Source organism: Monodelphis domestica, chromosome 2 (assembly GCF_027887165.1).
Source record: "Monodelphis domestica isolate mMonDom1 chromosome 2, mMonDom1.pri, whole genome shotgun sequence".
NCBI lineage: Eukaryota > Metazoa > Chordata > Mammalia > Didelphimorphia > Didelphidae > Monodelphis > Monodelphis domestica.
This window is the reverse complement of record NC_077228.1, coordinates 234,472,543-234,487,986: the sequence shown is the minus strand read 5'-3', so window position 1 is coordinate 234,487,986 and position 15,444 is coordinate 234,472,543. Positions and strand designations below refer to the sequence as shown.

General features: G+C 38.9%; 1 long non-coding RNA gene across 1 annotated transcript; it reads right to left on the bottom strand.

The window, feature by feature from the left end:
* Positions 1 to 12,468: 12,468 nt before the first annotated feature.
* Positions 12,469 to 15,441, bottom strand: LOC103093719 (uncharacterized). The gene is made up of 3 exons (XR_462279.2): positions 14,443 to 15,441; positions 14,153 to 14,314; positions 12,469 to 13,406 (listed from the first exon to the last, which is right to left on the bottom strand). It is a non-coding gene; the product is annotated as an uncharacterized LOC103093719 (long non-coding RNA).
* Between the last annotated feature and the right edge of the window lie 3 nt (positions 15,442 to 15,444).

Here is a 15,444-nt window from a genome sequence, read left to right as displayed (position 1 = left end):
AAATTAACAAAAACATCAGAAAAATCCAAAAGAAAAGAAAAAAATTTCTGGATGAAAATATAGACTATCAAAGTCTTATGTGTAAAAATTCCAAGTGAAAAGAAAAATAAATCTATACAGGTCCTTGAATCAGGGCCCAATCAAAATGATCTAAGCAATGATACATTTACCCAGTCAGTAGCCAGGACTACAGAAAGGTACCACACTATGAAAGGCAGAAAAGGGACCAGATTATGAGCCAAGGTTTGGGGATATTCGTCTGTGAGTATCTTCAGAGTGAGTGTGGACACAAGGAAAGCCTATGTCTAGCAATGATAAACACAGTAACCTCGAGTCTTCACACTAGGTTCAAGACCTTTGTATTGGCCTAGAAGTGCATCAATCCATCCTGGATTGGCCTTTCTTTGGCTCTGTGCAATGGCTCTGGTGTGTATATCTTGTCCTGGAATCAGACAGAATCATTAAGCAAAGTTCCATAACTTTTAAATAATCAGTGACATCATTTTTATACTCACAAGCCTTTTTGGGCATTCTCTGACAAATGTATTTCAAACTTATAGTACTGAAAAGTAAAAAAGTTAAAGAAAATCTTAATGCTGGTGACATGTACTTGAAATATAAAATAGAAGAGAAAAAAAACAAATAGTATATTGCATATGCAAGAAAAATATAATAATAAAAGAGCTTTAAAATTCAAAAATATAGCTTATAATCATTGATGCACTGTGTCAGCTAAGAAAATATAAAATACAAGGCTTTCTCACCAAAAATGAGATCCATTTCCTCTTAATATCTGGCCAGGATCACTGTGAGTAGAAGGCAAATGAATTGAACAAGGTTAATAATTGTTTCATCTTTAAAAATACAGTAGTACAAATATATAGGTATCAAAATCCCCAAAATTCTCAATAGCCCAATTAATTACAATAGCAAACAAACACACTTTCATATTTCACATGAGTTGCTGTATGACATTTTTAAAACCTATTAATTGATGGACATTTGTCACAATTTTTACAAACATAGCAATCTTTCAACCTTGGTATTTAAACATTTTTTAAACAAAGTAAAACTCATCTTGGGTTAAGAACATAATCAAGAAATCTATATATCATTCTGGTGCAAGTAAAGTAGTGAGCTGAAGAGTATAAATAAAGGTATGCTCCTTTTTTGGAGGCTTTTTAGGGGTACAAATGCCCTGAGATTAACTGCCCAACTTCCATTCACATGTGGGAAGGTTGGGGGTTATAAAATGTATTTCACTTCAGCTACTAGAATGGGCCTTACCTCGTGGTAGGGGCAGGCAAAAATAACCAGAGATTGTTAAAAAAAATTACAAAAAATCATATTTTAAAAACCCTTAAATCAGTTGAGATATTTAGCATATTAAATTTTCCAAAGATTGTTATACAATTATAACCAGTTCTGAAGAAGTCCATCTATCTCTATGACAATTTTACAAAGGCAAAATAGAAAAATTGTTTTTTCATATATGGGCTTATTCAATAATATTTTTTCAGCACAGTTATAGGGGAAAAACAGAAGAATTTAACAGTAGTTAACTCAGTACATTTAAAATAAATGCAATCAACCTTCAGTGTAACAGAATAATATTCAATCCAGTAATATATGAATTTAAAATCACAAAGTTATATCTTAAACAGAACAATCAGGAAATGCAATAGAAATACAGAGATTTTTTTATAAACCATTGGAGTCTGAAATGCCTTAGAATATAGCCTTTAGTCTCTTCAAAGTTCCTTAGGTGTGTGTTTATCCATTTAAGTGCCTATTATCCGAAGGCAGAGTGATAAGGGCTAGGCAATGGGGGTTAAGGGACCCGTCCAGTGCCTCGCAGCAGGGAAGTATCTGAGGCCAGATTTTAACCCAGGACCACATGTCTGTAGGCCTGGCTCTCAGTTTGCTGAGCCACCCATTTGCCCCTTCAAAGTTAGTTGAATCTTCTCCCTGACACGCAAGTGAAGTCAATGCTATTACCAGAACAGTCAAAAGGTATTCTTTTAAACAGCCCATTCCTTAAAAGTCTGTTTGAAAAGTCTGTTTCTTCTCTGTCTCCTGCTATGAACCCCCTGTGGTCAATACCCCCATCCACGTGGAGGCTTAGCCTAAGGGAAAATTACCCGTTCTCCTTTCCCTCTCATCTCTCCCCTCCGCCCACATGGCCAATACCCACATTTAGTCCTGAGCAATGAGTGAATCTGCTCTGAAGATCTGGGTGATGAGCCGGCTGGGGTCACACTTGTGGGTCTGGGGCGCAGAAACAGGCAGGCAGGCAGGGCTGGAGGGCCAGGAGATCGGGAACCAGGTGATTGCAAACAGCAAACAGGCAGGCAGGGCCGGGAGCTAATGGTTGGAACGAGCAGCTTTGCGAGGGTAAAAAAAAACCTCGGCCAGAGAGATGTGTCTCAAAAAAAATTTTTTTTTCTAGGTACTAGATATTAAAAGCTGAACTAAAGATCAGAAAAGAAATCAGAAGATTGAGAGTTTTTTCTCCCAATTAGGTCACCAACTGTAACGATTAAAATTTAGGAATATGGGGAGACAGAGGCAGGTAGAAATTAGTTTCTCTCTGCAAGGAGTATTATATTTTTAGAGGTTTATTAAAGGTTAAAGATTAAAGAAAATACAGGATAAGGAAAACATGCCTAGGCCAGAGGCCTAGACAAGACCTCACCTACATTATGGAAAAAGATGCGTCTGCTCCAAAACAGAAGTCCAAAAGACCTCAAAAGCCTTTGAAATCAGCTTAAATACCTTCTCGATCTCACCCACCTCAGAATTCTGTGGGATTACAAAGCATTTTGGGGAAGTAGAGCAAAGGCTTGTGGGGATTGAAGTCCAGAGTTCAAATCTCAATTTTACAGTGTGTGTGTGGGGGTTTTAATCCTTTGGCCATTTTTCCAGGCTATTTGATAACCTTGCATGTTATATGTTAAGGTTTGGCTCTGCTCTTGGGGTAGAGGGAGTATTGTTCTGAGTTTGTCTTGGGATCTGCTGAGATGTTTTGAGGTTGCCTGCTTGTCTTTGGGTCCTGCAGTGTGTGCTTCTTGAGAGCAGCTTGCCTGGCTTGCTGTAGGGAGGTTTGCAGCTGTTTTGCCCAGACATTGTCTGAAGTGTGTTGCTTTTCTCTCTCACCCTCATAAGATATGCTTTTCCTGCCTTCATTTTATGCGGTGTGGGGGCTTGTGAATTTTAGTTTTACTCCACCCTGATTAGTCTTTAGAATTCTAGCAACCAGGAATGTATACGCCCCCACTTAAGGATTAACTGTGAGGAGGATGGCCTAAGACCGACATGTGCTAGCAAGTGACAAATCAGAAACAACTGACAGACCCCCTGGATTGTCCTAAGCTATGCTTAAGCTACCATTGGTATATATGAGATGCAGGAAATGATGTAAAGAATTGTCTATATATTTCACATCACTTGTGCTCTCTCTCTCTCTGTCTCTGTCTCTCTCTCTCTCTCTGCTTAGGCTAGGTCAGAGAAATCTTATACCATTTGTTTTCTCTCTCTCTTCTTCTTAATTTCTTCTTACTATTATAATTAAACCACCACAAAAATCCCAAACTGACTTGAGTATTTTATTGGGATTGAATTTAAATCCCTGGTGACCATTAATATAATATAATCAGTCAACAACCCTAATTTTACCCCTAACAGTCTGGAACACCATTTCACAATGCCTTTGTTGGTTTTGTTACTCCAGGATTCATTTTGTTGGGGGCATGATATGTGGTGGTAATTGTGCTTACTTGAAAATGAGTTTGGGCAAACTCAGAGCATTCCTTCCTTATCTTGGCTCCTTAAAACCCCTCACTTAGAAACTAAGGAGGTTGGGTCAGATTAATTTTTTAACAGGCTTAGCTCTGAATATATGGTTCTATGAATCTAGTTTACAATTTATAAGTATTCAGATCTAGGATATAATCCTGGCTTAATTAAGGCTGTAGATTTTGAATAAAAGGTAGCATCATGATGTGGTGGAGAGCACAGTATACCTGAGAGTTAGGAGATCCATATTTTAGTCTTTCTAGCTTTTCTACTACATAGGGATTTGGGTAATTTCATCTGTCTGGCACTATTTCCTCATTTCTAAAGTGAGGACAATCGACAAGGCCCAATCTACCAGCTCTAATAGTATATAATATATAGTGCATACTCCATCCAGATTACAATGATCCCTCACCTGTTGTGGGAGTTATCAAGAGACCTCCACAATAGCTGAAAATCCACAAAGTAGTGGCATTATATTTATTTTATTTTTATATGTATTTTAAACCTTTATAAACCCTTTCTACTCTCCTATAAACCTTTTCCACACTCTTATTATTATCCTTTCCCATGCTCTTATAAACATTGAGCCAAGGATATAGAATACAGTGCTGTGGTTAGTCATTCTTCATTCTATCAGCCTGTGTACAATCTCACTTTAGGAAACTTGCGCAGGTGGTAGTGGTATATTTCCATTGTTACAGCATTACAGTATTCATTTGCAAAATCCCTCAATATAACAAAAACCCTACAATATAGAATTAGATATATATTTTTAAAACCCATGGTTCAGTGAATCTGCGATAAGTGAACCTCAGTATAATGAGGGATGACTGTATTCTTCCTAAGTATTCATCTTATACTAGCTGTTATGCTCAGGATTTTATAATAGCTCCTTCTACAATAGACTTCTGCACAAAATAAAGATTGTTTCACCTTGGTAATCTGTCCTACTCTATTTCTCACTCTTTCTTTCCAAGACCAACTGCTGATGTCCTGGAATCAAGAGTTGGAAGGATTCCTGATCGCAATCCATATCTAAATATGGCCAAGGCCAATGCCATCTCTACCACTCCTATAGAAAAAGCAGGATCTAGTTTCTTGACAATTTCCATTCATCAAGAAGTTATTACCTCTTAAATCAATCCATTTGGATAATTATTAGGATGTTATCTGTTACAAACTGAAATCTTCTCTTTGTGCCATTAAAATCCATAGCTTCTAGTTGTCCCCATGTTCAAGTTTAATTTTTATATGACACTCCAACATAGTAAGTCTTCTCCAAGCTACACATCCCCTGTTTAGTCAACTAATTCATGTAGGGGCAGAGCTCCATGAAACTACATAGGGTGGCACTCCAGGAAACAGAACAGCCATGAGGGATAACATATCTACTGTGAAGACTGGGTTTAGCTATTTCCTGATTTTAAAAAAGAAGATACTTAGTTTAACAAAATCAGGAATGTCTTGGGAACTTTAAATTACTCCACTCTACTTAGACTGTACTTTAGGGGAAGATAAAGTTGTAATCTCCTGATTGAACAATGAAGGTACTTAACTCTTACCTTATAGTGAAGCTAGAACTTTAAGCTAAATCTATTTTAAGATATTAATACAAAAAGGTGTTAAGTAACTATAAAGGTTAAACTAATCACAAAAGGGTCAAGTAATTAACAAACAATGAACTTAACAAAGAAGTGTTAAGTAACTCTAAAGATATAATCTAATCAAAAGAAGATGAGAACTAAAAGTATAGGCAGTCCTGGAGAAAAGCCTTTGATGTGATTGGTAGACGTGAAAATTTAGAGGAGGAGACACAAGGGTGGAAGATCTATATATTTACATCACTTCCTCTCTCTGGGACCTTTTGGCGGCAGAAAGTTGGTTGATAGTAGCGTGCTGGGCCTTTCGGCATCTTAGTGTGGCTACAAGCTATTGTCTGGTTTGGTGGTGAGTTTCTGGCTGAGTTTTCCTCCTTTACTTTCCAACTTTATCCTCTTAGAAGCCTCTAATCGTCTTCAGAGACCTAGAGGCGGGGATTTAAAACTCCCCCTGGCATGGGCCAGGCAGGAGAAATCCTATATCCTCTTCTTTCCTTCTCCTTAAATTCCTTCCCTCTATATTAATTAAATTACCATAAATTTCCAGACTGACTTGGGTATTTTATTTGAGATTTCCCTTGGTGACCAATTAAATCTAGATTTAAGTCACAACCCTAAAATTATCTTATACTACCACTTCTAAAAATAGAGAGGTAATAATCCTACAGAATCCTGCCCTTTTCAGAGATCATCTGGAGTATTGTGCCTAATTAGTTTTGGGCACCACAGGGAAAGAAGGATATTAATAAGTTGAAAAGTGTTTCAGAGGAGGATAATAAAAATGGTAAAGTGCCTTGAGACTATGATTTGGGAGAATATGTTGAAGGAATAAAAGACTACAAAAAAGACTTCTTAGTGAGACTTGAGAGCTGCCTTCACATACTTGACACACTATCAAGAGAAACAGAAATTCAATTAGTTCTGCTTTGCCTCAGGGGGTAGAACCAAGAGCAATGGGTAGGTAGGTCACAAGAGGTAAAAATGTAGGTACCATGCACTGCCCCTCCCCCCATCCCAGACAGGGGAGGGAGGAAGCATTCCCAGTGGGGGTGCAGTGGGAAGGGAACATTTTCACCTTGATTCCCCCCAGCTTTCTAGTGACAAACTCTGGGGGGGCCGCTGCAGGTGTGCCCAACAGAGAGGGTTCTTTGTGCAATTTTTGACACATGTGCCATAGATTCCCCATCCCTGGCCTAGCCTTTTTACTGTTCTTCTGTCTTGGATAGTGTTTCTAAGATGGAAGGTAAGGGCTTAAAAAAATGTCATTGTAAGCTCCACCTTCTGCTGGAGTCCTTCTGCTTTCCCCTATCTGCCAGTGTCTTCTCTTCCAAGATATCTTAGCATTTGTTTTGCTCATAGCTATATATATGCAAAATGTCTGTCCTTAAAGTTCTCTCAGAAAGTCCCCCATAAACAAAGACTATTTCTCTTTAGTTTGGGTATAATGCTTAGCAAATCATTGCTTTATAAATGCTCATCATTTGCTAATTATGGCTTATTTCATGTGGTTGCCCTCTCTCCTCTCTCCAGATCATCCAACCAGTTTCCTTGCAGTTGCTCATATTTACTCTATTAATTGTTACCCTCCATGTCTTTTCAAATGCTGATTCCTGATGCTCTGGCTCAAACCTTACCCTCTCCTTGAGCATCCCCATACCACTTGAGTGATCTTCTTCCTTAAGTTCCTTTGGAACTCCTTATTAAACAATTTGGTGTTTTTCAGTCATTTCAGGCATGTCTGACTCTTTGTGACTCCATTTCGGGTTTTCTTGGTTTGCCATTTCCTTCTCCAAAGTATTTTACAGATTAAGAAACTAAGGTAAATAAGATTAAGGGACTTGCCTAGGATCACATAGCTAGTTAAGTGTCTGAGGCCAGATTTGAACTCGGAAAGAGGAGTCTTCCTAACTCCAGGCCTGGCTCCATCTTCCCTAGTCAACTAGCTGTCCTATTAAACAGTTTCACATTGAATCATTATCTAGGTCTCCTGGGTTCTTCAGAATTGCACAAATATACTTTTTCTTTGGCCCTTAGTGATCTAAGTACTGTGTTGAGCCATGTAACACATGTTCAATAAAGAGGATGACACGGTTTAGAAGGAAAGAACCCTAGTATTCTTATAGTGAGAACCTCCTCCTTCACTGTACCAAGGAGAAACCAGGCCCCAAGGGGTTTGACTTACCTGTGGTTACAGAGTCTGTAAAATAGTAAATTAGGATTCAGGTGCACTCAAACCAAAATCTAGGGCTCTTGACACTCACTACAAGATACTGCCTATTTAATTGATTGCTATTGTGGCTCCTAACTCTTATTGGAAATTTGCCTTCTTTGAAGCCCAAGTAGGGAAAAGAAACTACATAAGATTGCCAAGGGCAGCAATAAGTATTCTAATTCTAATTTGACTTGTATTTCAAGAGCTCTGTGTTTGCTTGTTCTTTTTAAATTTCCCATTGTTGCTTTCTATTTTTTTGTTGGATACAAATGATGGGTTTTCCCCCCAGGTTCATGCTATGTCACTTAGTCCCAAATGTCATTGCACCAACCCAAATAGTATATTAGCTTCAGAAGTAAATAGTTCTTTATACTTTGCCCTAACAGGGCAGGAGTTATGCAATAAATCTTCTGAGAAGTTTATTTTCCTTTTTTAAAAATGAAATTTGTGTATGAATTATTTAGTTCTTATATGTAATGGCATTTGTTGATTTGTTAGCTGACAAGAGCCATGAACTATTTCGCCTCATCATCCTGGTATTTAAAAGGAAAACCCAGGCAACTTCAAGTGGAAACAAATTTCCAGTTGTTAATAGCTAGAGGCAACGTAAGCTCAACAGTCCCTGCTAAGTAGGTATGGCACTTAAGACTAGTCTCCCTTAAGAAGCCTGTATAAATAAGCAATGTTCTTCAGACACTAAGCTGCAAGTATGAGATTGCTTCAGATGGAAAAGTATTATAGATATGGAGGAGAAAATACATTAGATAGCTATACATAATCAACCCTCACTATAATTAGCATTTATATTGCATTTTGTATTTTCTAAACACTTCTTTAAATCATTAATTAACCAACTCCTGCTGTATTTTTGCATTATTAATCTCCAGGATATAGCTGGGAAAAATAAAAACAAAAGAAAGTTAATTTGTTCCAAGTCAAGGTATGTTGGTGCAAATGCTGACAATTTAAGACTTTTGTTGCTCCGCACATCATACAAGAGCACTCTACTCCTGCTTGAACATAGCAAAAACGGATGATGGGACCAAAAAAAAGAGAAAAGGTGAGGAAGAAGTTCTAGCCAAAACATTAGAATTTTATTCTACTTTATCTCAATTTTTAAAAAATTCGGTGTGTGTACAAGTGGGACTCAGAATGAGGATGGGAAGGTTGTCTATTATACCTCTGGATTCAGCAATTTGAAGCCACAAGTTGTCAATGTGGTATCTAGAAGCCCCCAAACTTGTGACCCCCCGTTTAGCTAGCTTAAAGGTGAAAAGCCCCAAGTTTGACCCTGTCACATGAGTTTCTCCCTGAGGGAAGGTCCAATTTCATGAGTATCTGACCAACAACAGACTTTAAAATAGTTTAGGTAGGGGTAGCTAATCCTATCAGGTGCTAAGTGTCTCTTTTGTCCCAATGGTTTCTCCCCTTGGGCCAAAGTCCTTTACCTAGGTAGCCCAAACCCTTGGCTGGATCTTTCCCTTTTGTGTCCATTGTAAAGCATCAGCCCTTTCACTGTTCTTCCTTTCTGGGACTCCACATTTTCCTTAGTTACTGTTGTAAAGTCGATCAACTATCCTTTTCATCCTCAGTCCCTATATTCCCCTAGAAAGGTGTTTAAGCTTACCACTTTAATGGCTCTTCTGAGTTGTCAATCTAGTATGCAACTCTATGTGGGGATGTGGCACAGTTCTGTGTGGAGGCCTAATTTATCACTGATCTCTTTTCCTTAATTAAAGAGTGGGTTTTCTGACTAATAGTTCTGTGTTTTTTTTGCAGTCAAGGAAGTATTTGTTGTGTGTATAGAATCTTCAGAGGAAAGAATCTCAGGAATCTTTGTCTTTCTGGCTGACATTTATATTATAGGACTTTAATGTTTGATCTTCACAACAACCCTTTGAAGTAATCATTACAAGTATTCTCATTTTGCAGAAAGGGGTCAAACAATGCACATAGTCACATAGCTAGTACTAGAAACAAAATTCAGACTCAGGTCTTTTCTAGTTTGATCCAATTAAATTTAAACACAAGTAGGAACTCCTATAACATCTCTAAACAATGGACTATTGAGTCTCTTAGCTTAAAGAATCTACCCCTAACCCCAACTAGGAATGGAATTCTATTGCTGGACAAATCCCTTCATTGTTTCTGATCCTGTGAGGCAGATAGCCCACCATCCAATATAGGGCCTGTTATACTGGAAAAAAAAACAGAACTATTAAAATAGTCAGAAAAATCACTTTTTAATTAAGGAGAAGGGATGCATGCATCAATAGACCTTCCACTCAGAGCTGTGCACCTCAAACCCTCACAAGAGTCCCCCTTTGTTCTGTGCTTGCTTTGGTCAAGGATCCCTGGGAGCCTCACCACTTGGATGGAGGAACAAAATAATTTGGGGAACCATTATACACTTTTAGGGGAATTGAGGTCTGAGGATGGGAAGAGTATAGTTGATTGGCTTTACAATGGTAACAAAGAAAATGAGGAGTCCTAGAGAGGAATAACAATGAGAGGCTGTTGCTTCACCTGGGACTGGAAAGGGAAAGATCCAACCATAGGGCTGGGCTACCTTGGTAAGACTTTGGCTTAAGGGGAGAAACCTATGGGACAAAAAGAAATACTTAACACTTGTTGGGATTTAGCCAACTCTACTTAAACTAAGGTGTATTGTTATTTTTTGGGGGGGGGGAACTCATGTGACAAGGTCAAACTTGAGGTCTTCACCTTCAAGCTAACTAAATTGAGGTGGAGTGGTGGGAGTCATCAGATCTCACAAGGCTACAAGTTTGAGGGTTTCTAGGTTTAATGACTGTAGAGTGATTGATCCCAGGAAGCACAGTCTGTATTCCCCTCATTCTGGTTAGCTTCATGTGGAAGTTCTTACACATTTATTGAGAGCCTAAATACCAAGCACAGTGCTAGACAAAACTGAAATTAGGTCCTTATTTTAATAGAAATGCATACAAATTAAATAATATTGGAGTGGAATAGTGGAAGTAGAAGGATCAGAAGTCTACTTATTTTAGAGGCTCTTTCCCTTTGACAGAGACAGGCAGTGGGCAGTGAGGGAGCAGGAATAGAAACAGGACCCTCATACTCTGAAATCTTGTATTTCTCACCAGTTAACACTAGTTAAACATGAATTGCAAGATCTATGGTTCTAGCACTGGTCAAGAGTGAATTGCAGAATCTGTACTGTTGCTCAGTTACCCATTCTGTATCATCAATCACTTGTACTAGATCTATACTCAGCTTTGTGCCTGCTCTATATTATTCATTACTCATATTGTTCTTTACCTTAGTTCTGAACTGTTGGGCATTATTAATTATCTATAGAGGTCATCTACTGTGCTCTATCCCCTCCTTACTTTCCAGAAGGGTAGCAAGATGTTTCCCACATTGACAAATGATGCCAAGTGTGAAATATGTGTTATTTGAACCTTAAAGATGGTAGTGCTATTTCTCTGTTAGTATCAGGCTGTAGGGCAGTATAGTAGGCCTCAGGCCTGTGTTAGATTTAAAATGGTTGAAGTCTTAAACTGTAGTGATTAAAATGGTGGAAGATATAAATTGTGATAAATATAAGAGACGGTGAGTAAATTTGACCGCAGAAATATGTTTCATTACAGTGTCTTGGTTTTTAAATCAAATATAAGGTGGTCGCCAGGGAAATATTCCCAATTATTCAAATACCCAAGTCAACTGGGTTTTATAGAGATTTTAATTAATACAAATGTGGAATTAAAGAAAAGAGAGAAAGAGAGAAAAAAGGAAATAAGTATGATGGGCCTTAACTCAACATGGCCTAGACCTGAGTCTTAAGAGAGATCAGTCAGTCAGTCTTTTAACACTCATCACAAGTTATGCCTAAGCAAGGATTCTAGTGACACCAGGCCAGCATCATCTCAGCTGCTTTCACCAGCTCCCTCCTCCATCTGAATGTTTCAGAATCAGTCCTTCCTCAATCTGAATGTTTCAGAATGACCTCCAGCTCTTCTCTGAGCTCTTATTTTTAAGGGCAAAATCTCCTTTGTCACCTCCCCTAAGTTCTTTCATCTACCAATCATTGTGGATGTTTTCCAAAAGACAGCCCATTTTGAATTCACAGCTGAGTAGATTAATCTCTTTAGTAAGTCAGAAAAAAAAAATGCTGCTGTGTCAACTAATTTCATTAAGAGAAAACCTCTGAGTAAAGTTTCACCTTTTAGGTCTAAGTAGTTTACAAGTTGCCCCACCTTTATAGGCACCTAGCATCCTATTGTATCAATTCCAAAAACAGGCATGGCTCAAAGAACTCCTTTCCTTTATAAGTATGGTTTTCAAGTACTTTCATTGTTTAGCAAGGAGTTTTCTGCCCTAAAGCAGTCTTAAGTACCTGTGGAATAGAGATCCTCCCATACCAAGGAGTTTTCTCCCCTAAAGCAGTCTTAAGTAGGGGTGGAGTAGGGATACTCCCATAGCAAGGAGTTTTCACATTCAAGTAGAGTTCTCACTATCTGGTAGGGAATTGTTTCAAGTAGGGAATTGGAGGATTCCTCAATGTGGAGTAAAATTTTTAACATTCATAAGTCTGTGAAATTTTAAGGTTTACACCTGATCCAGTGACACAAAGCAATCCCACTATTAACTTTTCTGTAATAGATAATATTGAGGGGGTGTATTGATGGGTTAATAAATCGGGTAGTTTTCTTTTGTCTACCTTCTTCCCTATATACCTCCCTTCCTCCCTTTTCCTCCCTCTTTTTCAGTCTCCCTTCCCCACCTCTTCTTCTCTTCAGCTTCTCCTTCCCCTGTTCTTCTTCTGGTTTCTAAATCAGTCAGGGTGAGTTAATGTTTCAAATGAAAATACTCTCTATCCTCTTTTATCTCAAGTAAGGGTTTATTTGGGAAAGACAGGAAAAATGGAGGAAGAAGGTAAGAGGGTTGGGGTTTTCCCTAATTCTATAATTAACCTTAGGTTGGAGGATATTGAGAGAAATGGTTGATAAGTCTAGAATTTCAGTCACTATCACCAACAGAGCAAGTCAGAGAGATATATGGACTATTGTCCTTCTTCTTCTGCCTTCAAAGTCACCAGGCTACCTCCAGCTTTATTGTCCCAAGTCCCAGAGATAAACCCAGCTTCTTCCTTCCCGATTCAAAGGCAACCAGGAAATCAGTCAGGATCATGATTTAAAGTCAATCACCATTCAGCCAAGCCCAGAAAATCAGTCACCAGGATCAGCCAAGCCACCAGAATCCAGCCAGCAGTTGGTTTGGCTCCAAACTATCTTTCCTGGTAACATTCCAAATCAGAATCTTCATTTGATTGACAGTCAGGTCATCACTCAGCCACTGCTTCTGCCCTTTTGCATGTCTTACAATTTCTCTTTCACATTTCCAAACAAAGAGGGTTTATTTGGGTGTTATCACACAGGGAAAAGGAGGGCCAAGGCAAGTTTCCCTAATCTATAATTCTCTAGATCTCTTTCCCTAAACTAAGAGACCCTCGCAGGTCTGCCTTCTGTGTCTTCCAAGCTGCTTAATTCTACACTGACTGTTTCTGAACCCCCAAATCCTATCTACCTTTCCTGTCTTTGGCCCCCCAAAATAGTATTGGTAGACAAAAGATAGTTTAGGATGCTTTGATAAGGCGGTGGTGAATGGCAGAGTCACCCCACAGGGTCCAGCCAGGCTTCAGTTGATGACAGATCTTTCTGGCTCAGGTTGGCTCTTCTCAGTAAATCAGATGATAAATAGGAAATAGGAACTCAGGAACAAGGTCAGTAGGATCAGCAGTAACTCTGGTACATCAATCTCTATTCAGAGACAGAATAGAAGATGGAAGAACTTTTCAGATCAAATGGCTTCCAACCAAAAGTCCATTATTCACCCCAGCAGGAAGTGAAGTCTCCAAACTCCCAGAGAGACAGGAACCAAAGCCCCCCCAATCTGCTTTCTGGAATTCCTTGAAACTTAATCCTTAGTGTTCCTTGCATGAGCCACCCTGGATTGAAACCCAAGTGAAACCCAAGCCTCTGCTTTTTGCAGACCTTTTCACTTGCCTTTTCTCATTCCTTTAGGTGGGACCATGTTGAAACATAGGACATGTGCACTAAGGGCTCTGGCAGTTCAGGGAAATCCCCCAAACCTGTGCATGCTCCTTATTCCCCTTCCTTATATCTGTAAATTAACCTATGATGTGTTAAACCCCAAACCACACCTCCACCTGATTTTGGTAATGCCCATTTTGGGGAGTTTTTCTGGTTGTAATGAGAAAAGGTGGAAATGGGATTGCAACTCTACAGACTCTACCCCTGGGGCTGCTACTCCATTACTTATTGGGCTAATCTACCAACCCAGGGCTTCTCTACTAGCCCCCCAGGCTAATCCATCAGTCCCAAGGCTATTCCATAAACTATCAAGTTGTTATACCATTTTAAAAACCACTACTTCAAATAAAATTATTTTCTTCTAGATTGAAGGGAGATTGAGCCTCCCATTATTGGAGCCAAGAGCCTGCTACAATCCTGAATGTGTTTCTACCACAACACCTTCATCTCACCTCTGCCTGAAGCCAATAAAGAGAAGTCTGGCCACTGGTTGGGCTTCCACTGCAAACCCATTAGGATCATAGGCTCCAGAGCTGAAACTATCTTAGAGGGCCCCTAGTTCAGGTGTTCCAAACATGAGGATTTCTTGGATAGATTTCAGGGTGTCCAGTAAACTTTGACAGGAAACAAATTATATCTTAATTTTCACTAACCTCTGAAATTTAGCATTTACTTTAATTATGAATATAGGCAGCAAGCCATAGTGATACAACCCCCCCCCCCCAATATCCTTTGATCTAACCTCATTTTCAGATAAGAAAAGATTTTGTCCAAAGGCTTCTAGGTGATAAAGTGGATAGAATGCAGGAGGATCAAGTTCAAATCTGATATCAGCCACTTACTGGCTGTGATCTTGGGCAAATAATTTAATCCTGTTTGCCTCAGTTTCCTCATCTGTAAAGTGAGGGAGAGAAGGAAATGGTGAACCTCTCCAAGATCTCTGCCATGAAAACCCCCAAGTGAGGTCACAGGAACTTGAATTTGTCAATGGGAACAAACTGATCAAATAACAGTGGTAGATGTTAGAGTGAGAATCTGAAACCAGACCCAGTATTCTATCCACTGAGACATCTGGCTGTCCCCAGACACAGTTTTCATGTTACTTCCCCACCTGCCACCCCTTCTCCCCAGCTCCCCTTAGCAGGGACTGCTTTGCTTAGTATTCCCAGCACTCGACCTGGCACATAGTAGGTGCTTAATAAATGTTTACTAACTGAAAAGTAAAATGAAACTATTCTTTCTGGAAAGGGGCTTACAATCTAACGGAGAAGATATCAAACGTATATAAAAATATATAGCAATAGTTAAATGGTTTGGCCCTCCGGGAGCATGGAGTACGGAAAACAAAGAAAACTGGCTGATAAATCCACTGAAATGTAATTTTTAAAAACTACCCCAAATCCACACAGTATTAAATTAAAATTAAATTAAAGCATTAAATTAATACAAATATATACCAAGTACTTAACTAAAAAGTAGCCTAGATGGGAGAAAAAGAAAAAAGTAAAGGAAGAAAGAAAAGAAAGGCAGTGTTTCGAAAGGACAGGAATTTAAGCATTTAGTAAAGACAAAGCCGAAAGCTAAGAGCTGGGGATATAAATACAAAAGCAAAATCCGTCACTGCCTTCTAGGAATTGAAAGGGAACAAAGCAAAAAAAGAAAAATAGGTGACCTGGAAGAAGAATTTTGTTTTGGAAAGTTGCTGGGTGGAGCCAAGTGACACAAAAACAAAAGGGCGGAAGTG